This window comes from Amblyomma americanum, chromosome 4 (genome assembly GCF_052857255.1).
Source record: "Amblyomma americanum isolate KBUSLIRL-KWMA chromosome 4, ASM5285725v1, whole genome shotgun sequence".
In the NCBI taxonomy this organism is placed as follows: Eukaryota; Metazoa; Arthropoda; class Arachnida; order Ixodida; family Ixodidae; genus Amblyomma; species Amblyomma americanum.
The window spans coordinates 69,340,923-69,361,377 of NC_135500.1; the positions used below are offsets into that span (position 1 = coordinate 69,340,923).

General features: G+C 54.0%; 1 pseudogene; it reads right to left on the reverse strand.

Annotated features, from left to right (window-relative positions):
* The window catches only part of LOC144129556 (uncharacterized), a 59,398-nt pseudogene extending 42,799 nt beyond the window's left edge, over positions 1 to 16,599 (reverse strand).
* Between the last annotated feature and the right edge of the window lie 3,856 nt (positions 16,600 to 20,455).

Below are 20,455 nucleotides of genomic sequence, written 5' to 3' on the forward strand. Positions count from 1 at the left end.
AAAGTGAGGGCCAAAAAGACTTGTCTTATCGCTCTAGGCTACCTCGGGCACCGGAATAGCATGTATTCGCTGGCAGGTCGATTTGATATGTCAGTCTCGTTGGCGAGTGCTTGTGTTAATAGAGTGCTGGACTTTTTGAACAGCATTAGTGCATCCGTGATCGCCTGGCCTGACCAGCGTCACAAGGAGCGCATCAAGGCTGCCTTCTTGGCGAATACCGGTGGCAAGGGACACGCAACACAATCGGCTGCGTGGACGGCTGCTACGTCGAGATCAACAGGCCCGCCGAGTCGCCGCAATCATATTACAACCGTAAAAAGTGGGCATCATGTTTAACTGCGCAAAGAAACGAAGACAGAGAACAAGAAGGCACGACACGAGCGCTACCCCATGCTCAGCCCATGAAGAGAGTGAAAGACTGCATTGTAAAAGACAATGACGAGTTGGTGTTTGTGGCGGGTTGCGGGGAGCTCCTATCATTTTACCTAGAGTCAACCGTTCTTGGTTGGGGCGGAAAGCTGCGCTCGTGTCGTGCCTTCTTGTTCTCTGTCTTCGTTTATTTGCGCAGTTAAACATGATTCCCTACCAACTCGCCCAGTTTTCCGTTCTTCTTAAAAAGTGGCCGTCGATAATACTGCAGGGTGTGTGCGACGATCGCAATACGTTCATTAATGTGTTCATTGTGTTTCCAGGGTCGGCCCATGACGCTAGTGTACTTCGGGAAAGACCTCTTTTTGAAGACTGTTCTCAGAATTGCAGTAATGGATACTTGCTCGGTGACTCGGCATATCCGCTACTACCTTGGCTTTTAACCCCGTACCGGGACAATGGGCGAAGTTTTCCTTCGTGGAAGAAGTAGTTGAATAAGGTGCACTCGCAACAAAGAGTCACGATCGAAAATTCATTTGGACTGCTTAAGCAACGCTTTAGAAGGCTGTATCTTGTGGACACCGCAAGCATTAAGCAATGCTGCCTGACCGTAATGGCGGCACGTGTGCTGCACAACATGTGCAACGAAGAGAGGGACTTCCTCGAATGCCTTGAGCACCTACCCCAGCAAGAAGAGATCGATAATGACGAAGACGGTGACCTCATCTTTGATAGTGCTTGAAACTGCGAAAGCATGCGAAATGCTATCGCTCAAACTCAGTGCTGAGTGCGTGCCTCTCGCCTGGTAGGTCTCTGCGCGGTTTGTTATGACTACAATGAAAACAATAAACATTTATGAGAAGGAAATGAAGTTAGTTTATTCATTGCTTTTGGGAGCCTGCTCCTCCACGGCGGCAACGAGGCGTTCTAAAAGAGCCAATTTTTTCCGCCCTTTCAGCTGTGTCCTTGTTTGCTTCTGCAAGTAGCTAAATGAGCGTTTCAACGTTAGTATTCTTTATTTTTGTCCGTTTTCCCGATTTCGGAAAAGACTGTCCTCGCTGGGGTGGGCCTTCCTCCGTCACGTGCGGTGGGCTCGGATCCTGGTGAGGTGACCCTATTTGGTCCACATCATGGCTCGTGGACTGCTCACCAGTGCTTGTTTCCGAGGGTGTGCTAGAACATGGAAACATTTTGAGCCTTATTTTGTAAGGTGTGAGCTGTACAACTACTGTGACCTCACCTGCAGTTTCTCAGCTCTATCACTCTACCAGGTGCTAGTAAAATGGTAGGTGTAATGTGGTGTTCTTTCTCGAAAATACCAGCGAGTTCTCTGAAATGGGCAAAAGAACAATTGATATTTTTTTAAATGAGCAATACAGCAGCGATGTGCACTTCAGATTCGAACGCCACGCGCGAGTGGCCGGACGAGGAATTCTTTTCCTTTGTCCTATTGTGTGCCCTCTCCAGGGTTTTCCATTTATTTTCGACCTGGAAAGAGCTTATGTTGGAGCCAAACTCCTCGTTGATGCTGTCCGCCAGGACATGCCACAGCATTTTTTTCGTGCTGCGCGAAATGAGATGTAACAGAAAGCACATTATGCAGTGCATCAGTTACCAGATGAAGCTGTTCTGAAATTAATACAACTTGGACGCAAGTGCAGTACACTACCTTACCACGGTACTGTCACTTGAAAAAAGAAAAGACGTTTGCAAACTCAACTTTCGCGTGGTAGCATGCAATCGTTCGGACCAGTAGGAATGAAATAAAACTTACCGGAAGCCGCAATTCTTTCCCATGAGCGTTTTCATCTGTTCGTAGCGCTCGATAAGAAAAAGTGTTCTCCTCCTGCACCATCGTTCAGGTTCAGGAGAGCTGCTTCGGGGCGCGTTGCTCTGCGGCGGCGTGGACGTTCGGCGATCAGCCGGGTGGTTAGCCTGGTGACTGGTGTCGTCGCTCAACACCGCTGATACGATTGTGCCGTCTGTGCGAGAGTATAAATTGTGATGTTTTGGAAGTCACCATTAAATAAAGCAGGAGAGTTGAATAAAACGTGTCAAATGTCGAAGGAGAAGTGGCGACGCACACACGGCTGGGTAAAACCAACGTATTTAAAAACGCTGGATAGCAAACATGCCAAGTTAGCTATCTAACTACGAACTTGGTTAGTACCAAGATCATTTACGAAGAACGAGAAAAAAAAGCGAGAAACAAACTAGATGAGTAAAATAAGCCAAAAAAGAACAACTATCGTACAAGCACGGCGTCGGCGCATGAAGCACGGCGTCGGCGCATGCACGTGTTTCTCTTTTTGTTGACCGAGCGAAGCCTTACCCGGTGTAGCGTACATATATTCGTTCTCTGAGCCCATATGTTGGCCGTCTTCTCCAACGATAGGTGTTAATAACGTGTTTACGCCGTTGACAACGCCAAACACGCTGCCGTCGTTTGATACTGACATATTTGCACCCCTCACAGTGTCGTCTGCTTCGGCACTTGCTGCACGCAATAGGGACCACCAGTCGAGAGAGTGTAGAATTTTTCTGAACTAGGACTACACGACATCTACACTTGTGTGAAAAGAACGGCGTTGTGTAGAGGGCGCTAGGCTAAACTCGTGAAACGAAAGGCGAAGTGCTGCACGAAGGGAACTAGTGTAGACAGTGTAGGTGAATCGAACGGACCTACTAAGAAAATATACAGACCCGTAGCTGGTCACGTCGTTGGTCACATGACCAGCCACATGGTTGTTCACGTAATGCGGAGCGCCGGCGAAATCGAGCTGCAACAGCTGTGCGCATGGGCCGTGTCAAGTGGGACGAAGATGAAGTAGGAATTCCCAGAGAAACGAAGCGGCGAAAGACTGACTTTGCAATTCAACTGAGCAAGTTCCACTCAGCCAGCTGCAGCTATCGCGTCACTCCAGGTTTAACCAGAGATAAACCACCGCCATTTTTTTGCAGTATTAGTAACATCGACTGACACATATGTAGTGCGCAGGGAAGAAATGAATAGCTATGCTGGCATTCATAGCTTCCTCCTAGTGCGGCTGCAGTTTTTCTGGTATCTCGTGGTAACTTTCAACGTTGCATTAAAAGAAACCGTTCTTCTGACTACGACATTTCATCTACACAGCCTAATCTAGCGCACCGTCGTTCGCATCTCAGCTAAAAAAACCGCAAAGAAAGTGTTGTGTTGTTGTGCTCTCTAACATAACAAAAAAATTGGCACTAACGTAGCTCGGCTATGCCAGGATATACGTAGCGAGAGGTACGTTTTCCTGGCGGAGCTTGTTGTGGTCACTGTACGCTTAGCAACGAGAGACATTGGGCTCCATATCGGTGGCTATGCACCGTCTATTACGCTCGGCAGTCTGGCGTCTCCGTTTGGCAAGCCGTTCCTCTCCCTGTTCGAGCGTCTCCGCTACTCTCTTCGCCTTCTTGAGCTCATTCTTTCTTTGCTGAGTAGCCAAGTGCCAGGCGACAACCTCAGGATCGGAAGAGTTAATGTTCTTTTGTCTATACCGACGTTAAGCAGCGGCTGGACTCTCCCTCTCTGCATCTGTCAAACGTTGTGATACAGCCACCCATGACATCTCCACCTTTTATACGCAATGCTGCGTATGCGACGTGCGCTTCGGGTGATAAAGCGCCGATGAAGTGCGCGGCGGACCCGTGGGGTCTCTCTGGTTAGCATGGTATCGTTGCATGCGCGCAACAGCTCATCCGCGTGACGTCACGCGCGGATCCGGCGGTGGAGCGGGTGCGCGGCCGCGCCTTTGGCCAAGCGCACGCCGCACCTTGCTCCTCTCCGGTTGCCATGATAACAGCTTGAAACCGCGCAAAAAAAAAAGACAAGGGACGAGGAAGAAACCAACAGGACAGCGTCCTGTCGTCTTTTTTTTTGCGCGGTTTCAAGATGCACTCTACTAATAGTCACCAACTAGCCCGTCTCTCTCTATTATGGTAGCAGCGCATGCGCATGCGCACAACTGTCTGCACTGGCCCGCAGCGAAATCCTTGACTGATACCCCAGTGTAGCTCTCGCTACAAAATGGTGAAATTGGTTGTCGGGGAAATGAAATGGCGCAGTATTTGTCGAAAATCTTGGCGGACATCTGAACCGCGCCGTAAGAGAGGATAAAGGGCGGATTGATCGAAGAAAGGAAGAGGTGCCGTTGTGGACGGCTCCGGTATAATTTAGACCACCTGGGGATGTTTAACGTGCACTGACATCGCACAGCACACGGGCGCCTTAGCGTTTTGCCTGCATCGAAACGCGGCCGCCGCGGTCAGGTTCGAACCCGGGAATTCCAAATCAGTAGCCAAGCGCCCTAACCAGTGAGCCACCGCGGCGGGTTCTTTGCGCTTCGCCTCCATCGAAAGGCGGCTGCCCGGGAACTCGGGATCAACAGCCGAGCGCCCTAACGACGAAGCCAACGCGGCGAGTCTGACTTAAGAGCCAGAGTGCGTTTTCAATGCGTCAAGCAAGGATATAATTTTGCAAATTTATGCAGCTTGTTTTCCTCAAGCCATTCAGGAATTTTAAGAACGGATTTCATTTTTTGATCATTTTAACGCGTTTGTCGGCTTGTGATCATCTTATTATAATTTTTTGGAACGGTTCTAGAAACTATTTGAAAGCATGAATGAAAGGGATCACATATATTTTCTGCCCGACTTTTTCCGCGTTGCCTTTTTACCAGCACTTGACTTTTTCACGCTCGTATCCACCCTTTGCTGGATCTTTGCTGGGCAGCCAAGCGTTATGTCGGCGGAAAGTGCTGGCGTTAGTTAAACCCCACTCAGCATCCCTTTGCAATGGGTGCACGCGTTCTTAGCCTCTCCTATACTGCATAATGCTCAATATTAAATTCGAGGAAGCGCTTAAACCACTGAACACAAATTCGTTATATCTTAGGGTCTGCTCAGTGACAAGATCCTTGGAGAGCAGGAGATCGTAAGAGTGTTTCCTTAATAACATGCAGCGATTGATGTCGTCCAGACGTCTTAGGCGACGCCCTTTACTGTAGAGGACCAACCGAGAAAAAGAATTTCTGAGGACGCGATGCTCTCCTACTTCCGGGTGTCACGCTGTTCGCATGATTCAGCACTGGTTTTTATAGTGCCATGTGCGCGATATCTGTCGTTGCATTGAGAAATATTATACAGTGTTTTATTTTCTCGACGAGAAAACTTTTTTCAAGCCGCCCAACCGTTAGACATAAAGAAAGCCTTGAATATTCTTAGAATGCACTTGTTATCAACCACGGCCGATATGGGCCGATATGGGCGATATGGCCGATATGGGAGTTAAGGCCGATATAAGCTCTTCGGTGGCTCAGCGGATGCAGACGAAGGGATTCCGTGCGTAAACACCTGCCGTAGAAGAGGAGGGGATACCTCAGCCGCTGGCGACGGTGAAAAGACGGAACACGATAGTGGACTGGAGGTCTGCAGCGTGGGATTTGGGCTGCCGCATAGGGAAGTGCTCGAAGTGGTCTACTGTGCGGAGCGGCTTTAGGCAAAACCGAGCTCACTGTGCCAGTGGGACGGGTGGCTGGGGGCACAAGAAGCAAGTTCGGGCGTAGTTGTCGGAATGGCAAGCATACGATAGGGCTGTCTCGCTTGTCGCAGAGGCACAAGCACTGGGGAAGGCGCCAGGTAGACAGGGATGTGTGGCAGGCGTTGCGGGTGGCGCGTGAGGTGCGACAAGGTCCTCGGGTGGCGTGCATGCGGGCCTCGCGACAGGAATGACAGTTGTGCTCACTGTGGTCGGGCTTGAGGGAGCAGGCGAACGTGGGATTAGAAGAGAGTCCGGGCCCGGGTCGAGAGAGGATGCTGCTGGTGATGGCCGAAGGGTAGGCGCCACAGCTGGGAAGCAGGGCTGGGCAGGAGGCGCCGTGGGACGGGAGATCACAGGTGGATGGCCGTCCATAGGGGCCGGTGAAGCAAACTTGAGAGAGACCGGGATGTAGTTTGAGGCAGCTGGTTGAGAAGGTTGGCAAGAGACTGGCGCGTCCTCGCGTGGCACTTGCCGAACCGTGAGTGGGGGCACATACGGTGGCGACGATAGTGGAGAGACCGGTGGGGGGTGGGGCGCCGACGTAGGAGCGGGCGGAGGGAAAGCCGAAACAGCTCGGTTAGGGAATGCGGCCAGGGGTGGTGGTTCGAGTGGCGCCGCAGTTTCTGAGTCCGGAACAAGAGCGCAGAGAGTCGGCGGGAGCTCCAAGCCAAAATACGCCGTCAGGCATTTCTTGAAATCGGCGTATATGTAGGGGCCGGGAGGCGGCAACCGCAGCTGTGCCAGGAGACCGGGTGGTAGTTCGCGGCTGGCGTGCTGATAGCGCAGCAGCTGGCTGGACACGTTGTGGACATGAAAGTGCGAGTCCAGCAGCGCCAGCCACAAAACGGGATCCCTGGCATAAAACGCGGGCAGGCCGGGCAGCCGAGGAAGGAACTGGCAGTGATACGGCTGAAGGAGCTCACCGGATGTGATGGGAGGTGCGTACAAGGCGATGAAAAGCTGCCGAAAGCCGGGTGCGAACAGTGGGCGTGCAGAGGCAAGTCCAAGTGGAGGGACAGGACGGGCAGGAGCGCAGAGCCGGTGGGAGCGGCGTTGCGTGCTGCGAAGCTGTCGTCCTGGTCACCAGATGAGGAGGTTGAACCACATTTATTGGACGTCCCGGTAGCCGCAGCTGGTAAGCCGGCGGAGTGGGCTGTTGACGTTGCTGGCTAGGCCAGTTGCCGATGTCATTCTGTGTTGCACGAGCGAGAGCTTCTGGTTTCCGCGAGGCAGGTCGCGCCAACTTCTTCATCAGCGCCGCTGCCGATGCCAGCGCCGCTACAGTATCACAACGGCGAAGTCGGATAGCGCATGCAGCTGCGCCTCTCCTAGCGTGTGGTTTTCGATGCGAAATTATTACTAGGCTATGTGGGCGAAAAGGTGTCCGCAAAAGGCGCGAAGGGGAGTCCGTGGAGGCGAAGCGCGAAATCGGCGCACGTTAAAGTTAATAATATCAGTGCATAATAATATCAGATAAAAATATCAGATAATAATATCAGTGCACGTTAAAGATAATAATAATAATAATAATAATAATAATAATAATAATAATAATAATAATAATAATAATAATAATAATAATTTATGTCTGGGGAAAGGTACCGCCGCGGTGGCTCAGTGGTTAGAGCGCTCGGCTAGTGATCCGGAGTTCCCGGGGTCGAACCCGACCGCGGCGGCTGCGTTTTTATTAAGGCGAAACGCTAAGCGCCCGTGTGCTGTGCGATGTCAACGCACGTTAAAGATCCCCAGGTGGTCTAAATTATTCCGGAACCCTCCACTACGGCACCTCTCTCTTCCTTTTTTCTTTCACTCCCTTATTTATTCCTTCCCTTACGGCGTGGTTCAGATGTTATATGAGACAGATACTGCGCCATTTCCTTTCCACAAAAACCAATTATTATGTCTGGGGAAAGGAAATGGCACCGTATGTGTCTCATATATCGTTGGACACCTCAATCGCGCCGTAAGGGAAGGGATAAAGGAGACAATGATAGAAGAAAGGAAGAAAGAGGTGCCGTAGCGGAGGGCCCCGGAATAATTTCGACCACCTGGGGATCTTTAACGTGCACTGACATCGCACAGCACACGGGCGCTATAGCGTTTTTCGTCCATAAAACGGTAAGGCGCCTGTGTTCTGTTAACGATCCCCAGGTGGTCGAAATTAATCCCGAGTCCTCCACAACGACACCTACAAATTAAGGAGGGACTACCAGAAAAAAAGAACAAGGATGTGGCGTAGTGCATGGCTCCGGAATAATTTCGACCACCTGGGGATCTTTAACCTGTGGCTTGCCCAAATTCACACTTTTTACTACCTGTAGGAATGTCCTTCCCCACAGGCAGTTCCCGCATCACCGATCCTAATCAAGGTTCCTGGGAGGCTGGTTTACGGATCGCTCAGGCCGCCGGCCAGGAATGGCTAGTGGATCGGGCTGTGTGGAAAACTCAAGCCCGTCGAGCCTGGGCCAGTGGGGGACCGCCGTCGAAGACTTTTGTAGCGAAAGCTACATTACGGTAGCATTTCGAGCCTTCAGCGTGGCGGCGCCACCACCGCCACGTGCTGCGAAGCAGCTGGTGGTGGTGCAGCGCCGTAGCTGGTCAAGTGGTTGGTCACGTGACCAGCAACGTGGTTGGTCACGTGGTGCGGTGCAGCTGCTGCTTCCGGCGGCACGCCAGTGAAACCGAGCTGCAATAGCTGTGCGCATGTGCCGTGTCAAGTGGGACGGAAATGAAGGAATGTCCAGAGAAACGGAGCGGCGAAAGACTGAGTTTGCAATTCAACTGAGCAAGTTCCACTGGGGCCAGCTGTAGCTATCACATCACTGCAGGTTTAACCGGAGCTAAACCCCCGCAAATTGTTTTTTTCGTCCAGTAATGTTTCCATTCATCAATCAATTCTATGACATTACTTTCATCACCGCAACTCCCGCCTATCCCTCCCTCTCCCTCACAATTCCATCTCTGAGCTTCAATAGAGCACAAGTCGCCATTTCCAGGCCCACATTTTCCTTTCTCTTGCCCGCCTTGCTCTTATTCACCCCGGTGCCTACTCACCAGAATGCAAGCACTGCAGCCAACCCCGAGCAGTCAATGGTGGTGCTGCTTACAACTTTCTTGCCACAAAATGCAACGGATTATTTGGGGCTGGGGCGAGTCCAGGGTGGCCTCTAGACGGGGGCGACCTCCTGAACTTGCATGATGAGGGCCAGCTGCGTCGTTTTTCTTGAACTGGCCAAGAGCTTGTTCTTTTCCTCCACCGAGGGAGCTGGCAAGAGTGTCGTCGGCGGGGTTTGCCATAGCATGCAATCCCATTATATATGGTGTGGTGCGCGTCCCATCACCGCAGTGCGGGCATGCAGGGTCATATTCAGCGTTTGTGGTTTAACATACTCGGTACTGGCAAAGAATGGCCTTTGTAGGCATTTGAGTGTCGTGGCTTGAAGACTATGCTCACATTCTTCATTCATGTCCGGCGCTTTGTCCCCCGCCTCCTCGCACCTAAACAGTCCGCAGCTGTGGGAGGCTGTTTTGGCCAACTCGGAGCCGCATATTCAACTACGGCTTATGACCTGGGCAGCGGAATTCGCCGCCAAGCATGACATGGAGGCCACGACCGGCAGCCGGAAGGCCATTCACGGAGCGGCGGCGTCACAATTTTCTTTTTTGCATTCGCTAAATAAATTTTTGTAGTGAAAGCTACACAAGGCTAGTCTGCAGCGCATTTCAGGCGGTCCGCGTTATTCACTTCTGCGCATGAGCCGTAACTTTGGCAACCAGCTGCGCCCAGTCGCAGGTGCTCACCGCGAGTCGTAGTAGTAAGTAGCTTAAGATAATAATAAAAAGGAAGGAAACAATTTTTGCTAGCCTCGGCATCTGCCATCGATACTGAAGCTCCTGAGCTGGGGCAGCGGAAATAAAGGATAGCAGGCAGACTGGAGAAATGAAAAGAAAGAGGTGAGGGGACAGAAAGAGAGGATAGGCGGAGAAGTAATACGCACAAACTGTTTACACAATAAGAAATGTGTCCATGTTGTGCGCGTGATTATTTCATGATGGAGCAATAAAAAGATACGCGCACAGCGCTATGTTGACTATAACTGGAGTGGGGCGTCCAGTTGTTAATCATCCAAGGTAGAACTCGCGGAGCGCTCGGTCACTGCGTGTAACTACCTGACGGAGAACAGACGGGACGTCAAGCCCGTGTGTTCGAGGAATGCACAGAGGGTCACCAAAGTTCCCTCACGAGTGCGCGCACTGCCCTGGGGCCACAAGACCGTCCTGATGAAGTCTGGTAGTATGCCCAGCGCCCTATGGACCTCCTGCATGTTTGTAAACAAACGAGGTGGCGCTGCAGTCGCTAGCGAGCTCGTGGTAGGCAAAAGATCGGGGAGTGGCGTCGCGGATAGGTGTTGAGCGCGGGTTTTCAAGGCTTGTAGGCGCGTTTCCAGTTTCTGCGAATCATAGCAATGGTCGATGCTTCCAACTTAGTAATTTGTCGAAGTACACGAGCTCGCGTTGGCCACGTGCGGCCTATAAAGAGAAATAGTTTGCCACTGTGTATTGTATATATGGTTAGTAGTAAACATGTTAAAAGCGTTCCTGCCGTTTATTTATGCGCTAGGCATTGAATAAAACAAGTTTTGACACTCTGCACTAGCCGGAATCATTTTACTTCGGGACAGTAGTGAGGGGAAGTGCTGGCGTTGTTTCGTAGGAGCAGACATGCGCTCATCGTCTGCTGACATACGTACGTGTCGCGCTGCGCGAAAAGTGGGGACAGCGTCGTGTCCCCGATCTCCTGTCTCGCTTAGCGCTGTTTTTAGCCCCATGACCACGCACCAGCCAGGCCGACTTGTCCTCTTGTTAAGCTGGTCGATTTGGTGAAAATTTTTGATTTCTAGAATTATTTCCTTTCCTAGCCCTGAAGTCTAGTTTCGTGACTGAAAATTATAGCAAAATATTGAATACAAATTTATAAATTACGCTTTTTAGAAGTGTGGTCGTCAAAAATTGTGAGGTGATTTCTTTGATTTCAGTGCCGCATTTCTTTGACCAAAGCGAAAGCGAAGATGCCATAAACGAGGGAATAAACTTTAAGGTTCGTTTTCTGACCTCTCACATTTTCTGCGACTGGATAACTCACCTTCGTAATTCGCATGAAAATCAAATGCTTCCATTTGTCGCAAACTATTCCTGAGACGTTGAGGAGCGTAATAAACCTCGATTTTTTGCCCTACACGTGCAGTATTGTGTTAGTTATTTTTTGTAAGAAACGTTTTCATGTAACTATGCATGCATAAATACTGATCATATAGAAAAAGAACTAATCGCGTTATCATACAGAACAGGGCTTTATGTACATGCTGGCATAAAAAAACTGCGCACTATCTACTCAATTATTTGAGACCTTGGGGGGGTGGACTTGACGACGGTGTTAATTATAATTGCCCAGAACTGCACCAGGTATGGCTATAAATAAAAGGAGTGACTGAAACTAGCGTAGGAATTTCATATTTCCACCAAGTTTAGTTACATATCGCATGCATGAATAACGAAAACAGTTTTCATGCCGCGTCCCCTCTCAATCTCCCACGTGTCTGTTAGTAGCACGCCTGCGGCTGCTTCTTTCCAAACAAGCTTCGCGATCATGTATTACCTCATGAAGCATGACACATGCATGATACAATGAAAAAGCATATGGCGTTTAGCACACTTAAGTTACGCTATTCGAAGCACACCAACGCGACCGCGCAAGATTGACACAACTTACCAGACTTCTTTCTACTCGAATGAAATAATTACGTCGTCATATCAAGAAACAGTTTCAAGTAAATATTAAATGTCACAAAACGCGCCATTAAAACATGGTGTGCTATTAACAAAAAAAACGCATTCCTTGGGGGCGAGTGAACCTGTCGGCACCCCGTGCACCCCGGCTCAAGGTGATAAGTATGTGTGCAGCTACTTATGTCTTTTTTTCCTTGAGCAATTATCAGCCTACTATCCTGAAGTTCAGGTGAATGAACGCAGTAACTTGCATGCTATTAAGTGCATTGAGTGGCAGTGCCTATCGACTCCCAGACTTCGCGCTTTACTACCGTGGCCCAATGCCTGTTAGCCAGTTTCCGAATGCGGCATTTATGCGCGACAAACCTATCGAGGCTAATTTAATAATTTTTATGCTACTACGCGGGTCCAGCAGTGACGCAGCTGGTCAATATATGCTGCTTCTGCAGTGCAGAGGCTTGAAGCAGCCGCCGCTAACTGCGGCAGCTGCGGTAGGCACGGGCAAGCGGAACCTGTTTTGCCTACCATGCGAAAGTCGCTGCTAACATCAGCGCCACCGCATCTTCGTGACGTCGCGGGGTGAAGGAGGTCCATAGGCCGCGAGCATATCGCGACGAGCATCGTCGGACGCGGCACAGTGAAGGAGCAGGTGTTCTAGTGTTTCCACTGCACCGCATCAGTCACACACATTACTCGTCGCGATTCCAAGACGCTCCCGTCGTTCCCCGGGCCACACGCAGCCGATGCGGGCGCGGAGGGTCATTGAACGTTTCGGCCGCGTAAGTGCGCGACAGCCGGTGATACTGTCGATGCGCTCACCTCCTGCGATGCGTAAGTCGGGGTGCTGCTTTTGGAGATGGTCTGGATGGCCACACGCACGTCCTCCAGCGCAAGGGGCAGATCGCTGGCAGGTAGTTGGTGTGCAGCGGTCGCGAGGTCGTCAGCTTCGTTGCCGGCGATGCCGCAGTGACCGGGAGGAGGAGGAGGAAAATAACTTTAATGGGACAGGAGATGTCTGCCTAATTGCGCAGCTGTCTTTTCGCTGACGAGCTTTGAGACACCTAAGTTGTTCTTGCAGTGACCGGGCACCCACTGTGCGCGCACGGCTCATCCTCTCTGTGCGAGGCGCTGGATGCGCGAGCGAATGTTTCTCACTAGTGGGGTACCGCGGCCGTTGGATTACAGGCGGCAGAGGGCGGCGCGGGGAGTCGCACAGCAGAGCACTCCTGGGAGGCGGAGGGCAGAGGGTGAGCAGCAGGTCCAGCCCGAGCCGGATCCCCATCAACTCCGCCGTGATGGAGGAGCCCTGGAGGGCTGCGTGTTGCTGGCTGTGCAGTCGCAGGGCGGGGATGGTAGCCGCCGCTGCAAGAGAGCACCTCTCGCGAGCCACTGAGCCGTCGCTGTACACGAGAAGATGGTTCTAGAGCTGCTCGTGTATGACGGCTCTGGCCAGCTGCTGCACAGCACAGAGGCGTGTACTCCGCTTTCGCGCGATGCCGACGATCTCTCGATGTACCTCCGGGGCAGCAGGCCAGGGCGCGCAGGAGCCGTAGAGGGTGGGCCGTGAGTCAATTTCTCATACTCGAGCAGCGCCGCGCCCATTCGTGAGCGCGGGTGCGAGCGTTTACGCTGAAGCAGCGAGCCGCCGTCCGGTGCGCGCTGAAGCCGGTCGATGTGATTCAGTGCCCTGCGCGCTGCTTGGAGCTCAATTAGCCACGCTCCTGCCTCGGCCCAATTTACGGCACACTGCGCGTTTTTGGGAAGGCCTAGGCACACGCGCAGGGACTTGCGGTGCTGTAGCTTGAGCTTCTTCCAGCACGGCTTGCGCACCGTGACGAGCGGCAACGCACAGAGCACCACCCCCCAAGCTGCGGCGTTGTATAGCCGCAACGCGGCATGCTGAGAGATGCCCTGGCCTCGAGCGGTGAGCTTGTGTACAGCGGCGGCGGTCTTCTTAATCTGCAGACAAGCCTTGGTCGCCGCGGGGCGGAAGGAAAGGCGCCAGTCGATGCCTAGGCCAAAGTACCGCGCCGATTTACGCCAAGTAATCGGAGTTCCGTCCAGTGACAGTGGCGCAAGGTGCGTGCGCGAGCGTGAAACGCCGGCCATGGCCACCAGTTTGTCCGCGCTCAGCGACACACCAAGGCGGCGCAATCTGGCGTCGATTGCGCTCAGAGTTCCCTGAAGGCACCCCCACACGCAGAGCGCCTCGCACGGTGGTCCCCGGCACCACAGAGCTATGTCGTCTGCATATATGAACATGTGCACATGGTGTCGGCTGTTGTGGGGAGGGAGGCCGGTACCACCGATATGGCCACATTAAGCAGAAATAGTGTTAAGACAGAGCCCTGCGGCACGACCACGTCCACCGGACGAAGCTAGGAGAGCTTACCCCCTACTCGTACGTGCATGGTGCGCCCACTCAGGAAGCCATGAACGTATCGCTAAAGGCGCCCGCTCACACCGGCCCCCTCAAGCACCGCGAGAATTGGTGCGCGGTGAAGGTTAGCTAAAGCGCCCGAGACGTCCAGTAGCAGCAGCAGCGCAACCTGGCCTGCCGCCGTGGCGTGCTTCAGCGCTGTAACAACGCCCAATATAGAATAGGCCTTGCACCGCATACCACAGAAACCCGTCGACCGCTCGTCAAACAAATCAGCCTCCGCAGCCCGCACGTTAGGACGCTCCAACGCCATATGCTCCATGAGCTGATCTGCCGTCGATGTTAATGCCACTGGCCGGTATCCGCTCAGCTCTGTAGGTGGGAGCCCTGGCTTTTGGATGGGACAAACGACCGCTGTTCGCCAATCATCCGGTAGCTCCCCGCGTTCCCACACCAGGTTGACCTGCTGCAGGAGGTTCTATCGTTGCTCAGTATCCAGGTTTCGCAGCATCTTGTATGTCACCTCGCCCGGTCCGGGCGCCGAGCGGCGACGGCAGCGGTGCAGCGCATTGTTCAGTTCCGCCGCGGTGAACGGCGCATCACTTGGACCTTCCGAGGCGACGGGCGAGGGACTGGCGTCGCTTCTGGGGCTCTCAGGAGCAGCTATGTTAACTGCGTTTGCGGGGCTGGGCGGCGCGAACCGGTCGGCAAACCACTCTGCCAACTCTCCAAAGCTGAGCCCGCTGGAGATTGCGAGAGCGGCCAGCGGTTGACGGTTTGCCTTTGGTTCGGTGATGTGCCGCAGGGTGTCAAACAGCCTCCGCGAGCTGACTTCTTCCTCCATACTTTGGCATAGTGAGGCCCGCTGACGGTGGTATAGCTTGTTGGAGTGGCGACACGCTGCCGCGTCCAGGCGGTTATAACCAGTCCAGTCGGCGGCTCTGTCAGTGCGTCGCGCCCGTTGCTCTGGGCGATCGCTCTTCTCGCGCATATCGAGCAGCTTCTTATCAGGTGTGGGCTGCCCCGCTGTTACCTCTGCCCGTTGGGTGGCTACGAGGGCGCTTCGGTCTAGACTTGAAAATAAATCGACGCCAGTTGCCGCCGCCTACTCTACCGCCCGCCTGAACGCACTCCAATTGGTAATGGAGTAGGTACGTTTGGGGCGCGCCTCCAATGCAGTGGGTTCAATAAGGTTGCAGTAGTTATCCGAGCCCCAGAGAGATGGTGATCGGCGGCATGTAGCCTCGATGCCTCTGGATGAGAAGGCAACGTCGATGCAGGAGCCAGGTGCAGCGCGTCGTCGAAAGGTGGGCTCGCTGGTGTTCAATGAGGTGAGTCTCAGCTGCGTTGCTGTGTCGTGCAGGTCGTCTCTACGCGCGGAGTGGCGCGCACTGCCCCACGCACTGTGGTGGGCGTTAAAATCACCACAGATGATTTGGCTTGGGGCACAGCACGAAGATACTGCACGAAAACACAGCGCGTTCCACGCGACCGCTGGGCGCACATATACACTGGACACCGACGTGTCAACAACACCGACTCACACTATCACCACCACGCACTCCTGGGCATCGGATGCCGCCGCCGCCTAGCTGACGAGGGTGTGCTGGGCGTCCTGCCGCACATATATCGCGCACCTTGATTTCCCGGGGCGATGAGATGTGACATAACAGGGCACTGCGGCACAGGTGGTTTCCTCGCACTTGGTGGCTGAGTGATAGTCGATGTAGCCAGGTAGCCGCATCTGGGGCTCCCCGTCATGTGAACGTAAGCACGTCTCCTGCAGCGCGATAACTTCCGGCGAATCCTCTGCGATGGGAACTCGCATTTCGGAGTACCGCGCCGTAAGAGAGCTCGCGTTCCACTGCAGGATGGATGGTATGCGGGAGGGAGTCCGGCGACTAGCCATAATGCTTGGTAATCTGTGCGGGAGCACCTGCTGCTTCTAAGCAGGCCCAGTGTCCATCGGTGCCCTGCGGGAAAAACGCGCTGAGGGCACGCAGCGCCAGCTTTAGGCGCACGATCTCCGCATCCCGAGCGTCAGGGGTCTGGCCATGAGAAGCGGCCGCAGGCTCGGGCCGCGCTGCACGGGACGCCGGGCATCCGGATCGCCGCTGCCACTGCCGGCGCGGCCGTTGCTTCGGTTGCTGCTGCTGCTGGGGTGCTCCCCTGACGGCTTGCACATAAGAAAGCGCGCGCGGCGCCTGTTGATGTTGCTGGGCTAGCTGTGGCCACTGTTTCAGCCTGGACGACGGCTAGGACAACCCGCCAGGACATTGGTGCCATGGTTGTGGCAGTTAAAGTGGCCAAGTGGCGCTCTCTCTGCCAGAGCGGGCACTCCGGGTCCATCCCTTGAGTGCGGAGGAAGAGGGATAGGGAACATTGACGGTGATAGGCTTCGTGCTTCCCACTTGGCCACCGCGATGTCCCTGGTCTCCTCGTCCCTCCCCTCCTCGGACACCGTTGAGCGGCGCCGTTTCCGGAGAACAGACTCGGCCATCGGGCTCCACGTGTTCTCCTCGGCTGCAGGTGTCAGCGGTGAGCAGCAGCAGCATCAGGAAGAGAGGGCATCAGAGCCGGTTCCACAGGAGTAGCCATAGCGGCGGGAGGCGCAGGGGTGGCCGGCAATGGCAGGGAGGAAGCCGCCATGGAGTCTTGCGGCTGGTGGCAAGCGCCGGAGCGTCCATCAGTGCCAGAACGCGTGGGTCTGTCGGCGACACGTCCAAAACCCCGATGACGGACTTGAGGTTCGCCGAGGTGGTGATGAGCGCCACCCTTAGGCATCTGACTGTTTCGCGCAGATCAGCGATCTCGGCCTGCATCCGCTGAATTCTTCTGGACGATCTTGCCCTGAATGACGCTCGTCTCTGTGAGCGTGAACGTGAGCGGCCTGCCCTACGTTGCCCATCGTCACCGCCGAACGCAGGCTGTCGCTCGTTCTCGCTGCCTGTGGCCTCCTTGGGGAGGCCCCGCAGCGCCGCGAAGCGTCGAAAGAAGCGGAGAGCTAAATAACACGTCCGCTTGCTTCGAGCAGCGGCCGAAGAATCCCGCGCGCCGTTGCTTCGCCGGTTTCCGCGCAGCGCTGTGCGTGACGCCATCACTCAGCTATGCGTCACTGTGCTTGGGCTATGCTCTTAACGGCAGCGCAGCGGCGGCGCTGCGGCGGAGGATATAAGCCGCGGAGCGGCCGCTCCCCTTGGAAGAAGGCGCAATGATAGACGACGCGGCTGGTGGAAGGTTAAGATGCTTGGCTAGCCGTTCATCACGTACCTCAGGCGTATTCGACACGCGTTTACCTCTGCGCTTCAAATTGCAATTAGTAATTGTGTCCATCGCAAAATCCACTCCCCGGCAGCAAAAATCCTACCACCATCCCTCATCAAATCGCCTCATCACTTTCTTATGGGTCGCTGCACACAGCGAACACCCATGCAATACGGCCGCGCACACCCGACCCGACCACTCGTCAACCGGGCTGGAAGCGACGTGCCTTCGTCTCGTAGTGCCAGAGATCGGCCGGCTTCTCAACTATCACGACCTCACCCTGTTTTATAGAAACTCCCACCTAATCTACCGTCCACCGCATAAATATTTTCGAAAAATTCCGAGGGCACTTAAGTCTGCTTACGTGTAGGATTGCGAAAGCGTGTAACTTTCTAGAACGGGTTTTTTTCCACGGCGCCTGTTCGTGATCAATTTATTTTCTTAAATTTATTTATTTCATTCTTATTTTTGTATTTGCATACATTTTTGTTTTCTATTTTCGTTCTTTTTATTTGAATTTCTATTTTAATGGTTTTTGTTTTTATTTCAGCTTAATTTATTTCGTTGTTCATTTATTTTTATTTCTGTTTACCCTGATGATTTTTGTAACGACAGCTACACATGGCTACCAGTCGAGCGTTCCGCTCCGGTCCGGAGAGGCCAGTTGCGTGCATGCGCCGTTACCATGCCAACCGGAGAGGAGCAGCAAGTGAGGCGCTCTTCGCCGTCGCCGCGGCTAAGGTTGCTAGAGTGGGCAGGTGTGAAAACCGGGCGGGGAAGCATGGCCCCGCAGCGGCCGATGCCGTGTGGCCGCGCAGCCGAAATGAGCGCATCGCGTAGGCTAAATTTTTACCACTGAGTCGAAAATGAGCCCGTTTCGCTCACCGCGTGTTTTCTGCAAGTGTCAAAGAATGAATCTTAACCATAAAATAATGTTTCGTGAACTCGCATCATTATTCCCGGGAAATATGCTGCTTCACAAGCGTAGTTTGCATTGCGCAGCTAGACTGAAGCGCGTACTGTGCGTGCTCATTTCGAGACGATGCCCAAAATGTGAGCGACGCCGTAGTGGAAGGTTTCGGGATGATTTTAACCACCTGCGTTTCTTTAACGTGCACCGACTCTGTGCGTTGAGCCGCTATCGAAACGCAGCCACTACGGCGAGAAGAGCACATTGTAAGGCGTGCCGTAGGACTTCGCAACTGCAGTCTCATTGGCTAAAAGCGCCCAAATAATAATAATAATAATAATAATAATAATAATAATAATAATAATAATAATAATATGTTTTGGGCGAAAGGAAATGGCGCAGTACCTGCTGTCTCATATATCGTTGTACACCTGAACCGCGCCGCAAGGTGGTAGTGGTTTTATTAAAAATAATAGTAAAAAGGAAGGAAAAGATTTTTGCTAGCCCCGGCATCTGCCATCGATACTGAAGCACCTGAGCTGGGGCAGCGGAAATATATGATAGCAGGCAGAATGGAGAAATGAAATGAAAGAGGTGAGGGGACAGGAATAGAGGACAGGGGGAGAAGTAATATGTACAAACTATTTACACAATAAGTAATGTGTCCAGGTTGTGCGCGGGATTAGTTCATTTTAGAGGAATTAAATCACACACGCGCACAGCACTGTGTAGGTTACAACTGGAGTGGGGCGTCCAGTAATTAATCGTTCAAGGTAGAACTCGCGGAGCGTTCGGTCACTGCGTGTAACTACCTGACGGAGAACAGACGGGACGTCAAGCCCGTGTGTTCGAGGAATGCACAGAGGCTCACCAAAGTTCGCTCACGAGTGCGCGCACTGCCCTGCGGCCACAATAGCGTCTTGATGGAGTCTGGTAGTATGCCCTGCGCCCTATAGGCCGCGAGCATATCGCGACGAGCATCGGCGAACGCGGAGCAGCGAAGGAGCAGATGTTCTAGTGTTTCCACTGCACCGCATCCGTCACACACATCACTCGTCGCGATTCCGTGACGCACCCGTCGTTCCCCGGGCCACACGCAGCCAATGCGCGCGCGGAGGATCATTGCACGTTGCGACCGTGTAAGTGCGCGACAGCCGGTGACACTGTCGATGCGCTCACCTCCCGCGATGCGTGGGTCGGGGTGCTGCTTTCGGAGATGGTCGTGAATGGCCGCACGCACGTCCTCCAGCGCAAGGGGCAGATCGCTGGCAGGTAGTTAGTGTGGAGCGGTCGCGAGGTCGTCAGCTTCTTCGTTACCGGCGATGCCGCAGTGACCGGGCACCCACTGTGCACGCACGGCACAACCTCTCTGCGCGAGGCGCTCGATGCGCGAGCGAATTTCCCGCACTAGTGGGGTACCGCGGCCGTTAGATTGCAGGCGGCTGAGGGCGGCGCGGGAGTCGCACAGCAGAGCACTCCTGGGCGGCGGAGGGCCGAGGGTGAGCAGCAGGTCCAGCCCGAGCCGGATCCCCATCAACTCCGCCGTGGTGGAGGAGCCCAGGAAGGTTGCGTGTTGCTGGCTGTGCAGTCGCAGGGCGGGGATGGTGGCCGCCGCAGCAAGGGAGCAGCTGTCGCGGGCCACTGAGCCGTCGGTGTACACGAGGAGATGGTCCTGGAGCTCTTCGTGTATGACGGCTCTGGCCAGCTGCTGCACAGCGCCGAGGGGTGTGCTCCGCTTTCCCGCGATGCCGACGATCTCTCGCTGTACCTCCGAGGCAGCAGGCCAGGGCGCGCAGGAGCCGTAGGGGGGTGGGCCTTGGGTCAATTGCTCATACTCGAGCAGCGCCGCGCCCATTCGTGAGCGCGGGTGCGAGCGCATACGCTGCAGCAGCGAGCCGTCGTCCGGTGCGCGGTGAAGCCGGTCGATGTGATTCAGTGCCCTGCGCGCTGCTTGGAGCTCAAGGGGCCACGCTCCTGCCTCGGCCAACGTTGCGGCGCACTGCGAGTTTTTGGGCAGGCCTAGGCACACGCGCAGGGACTTGCGGTGCTGAAGCTCGAGCTTCTTCCAGCACGGCTTGCGCACCGTGACGAGCGGCAGCGCATAGAGCACCGCCCCAAAGCTGCGGCATTGTATAGACGCAGCGCGGCTTGCTGGGAGATGCCCTGGCCTCGAGCGGTGAGC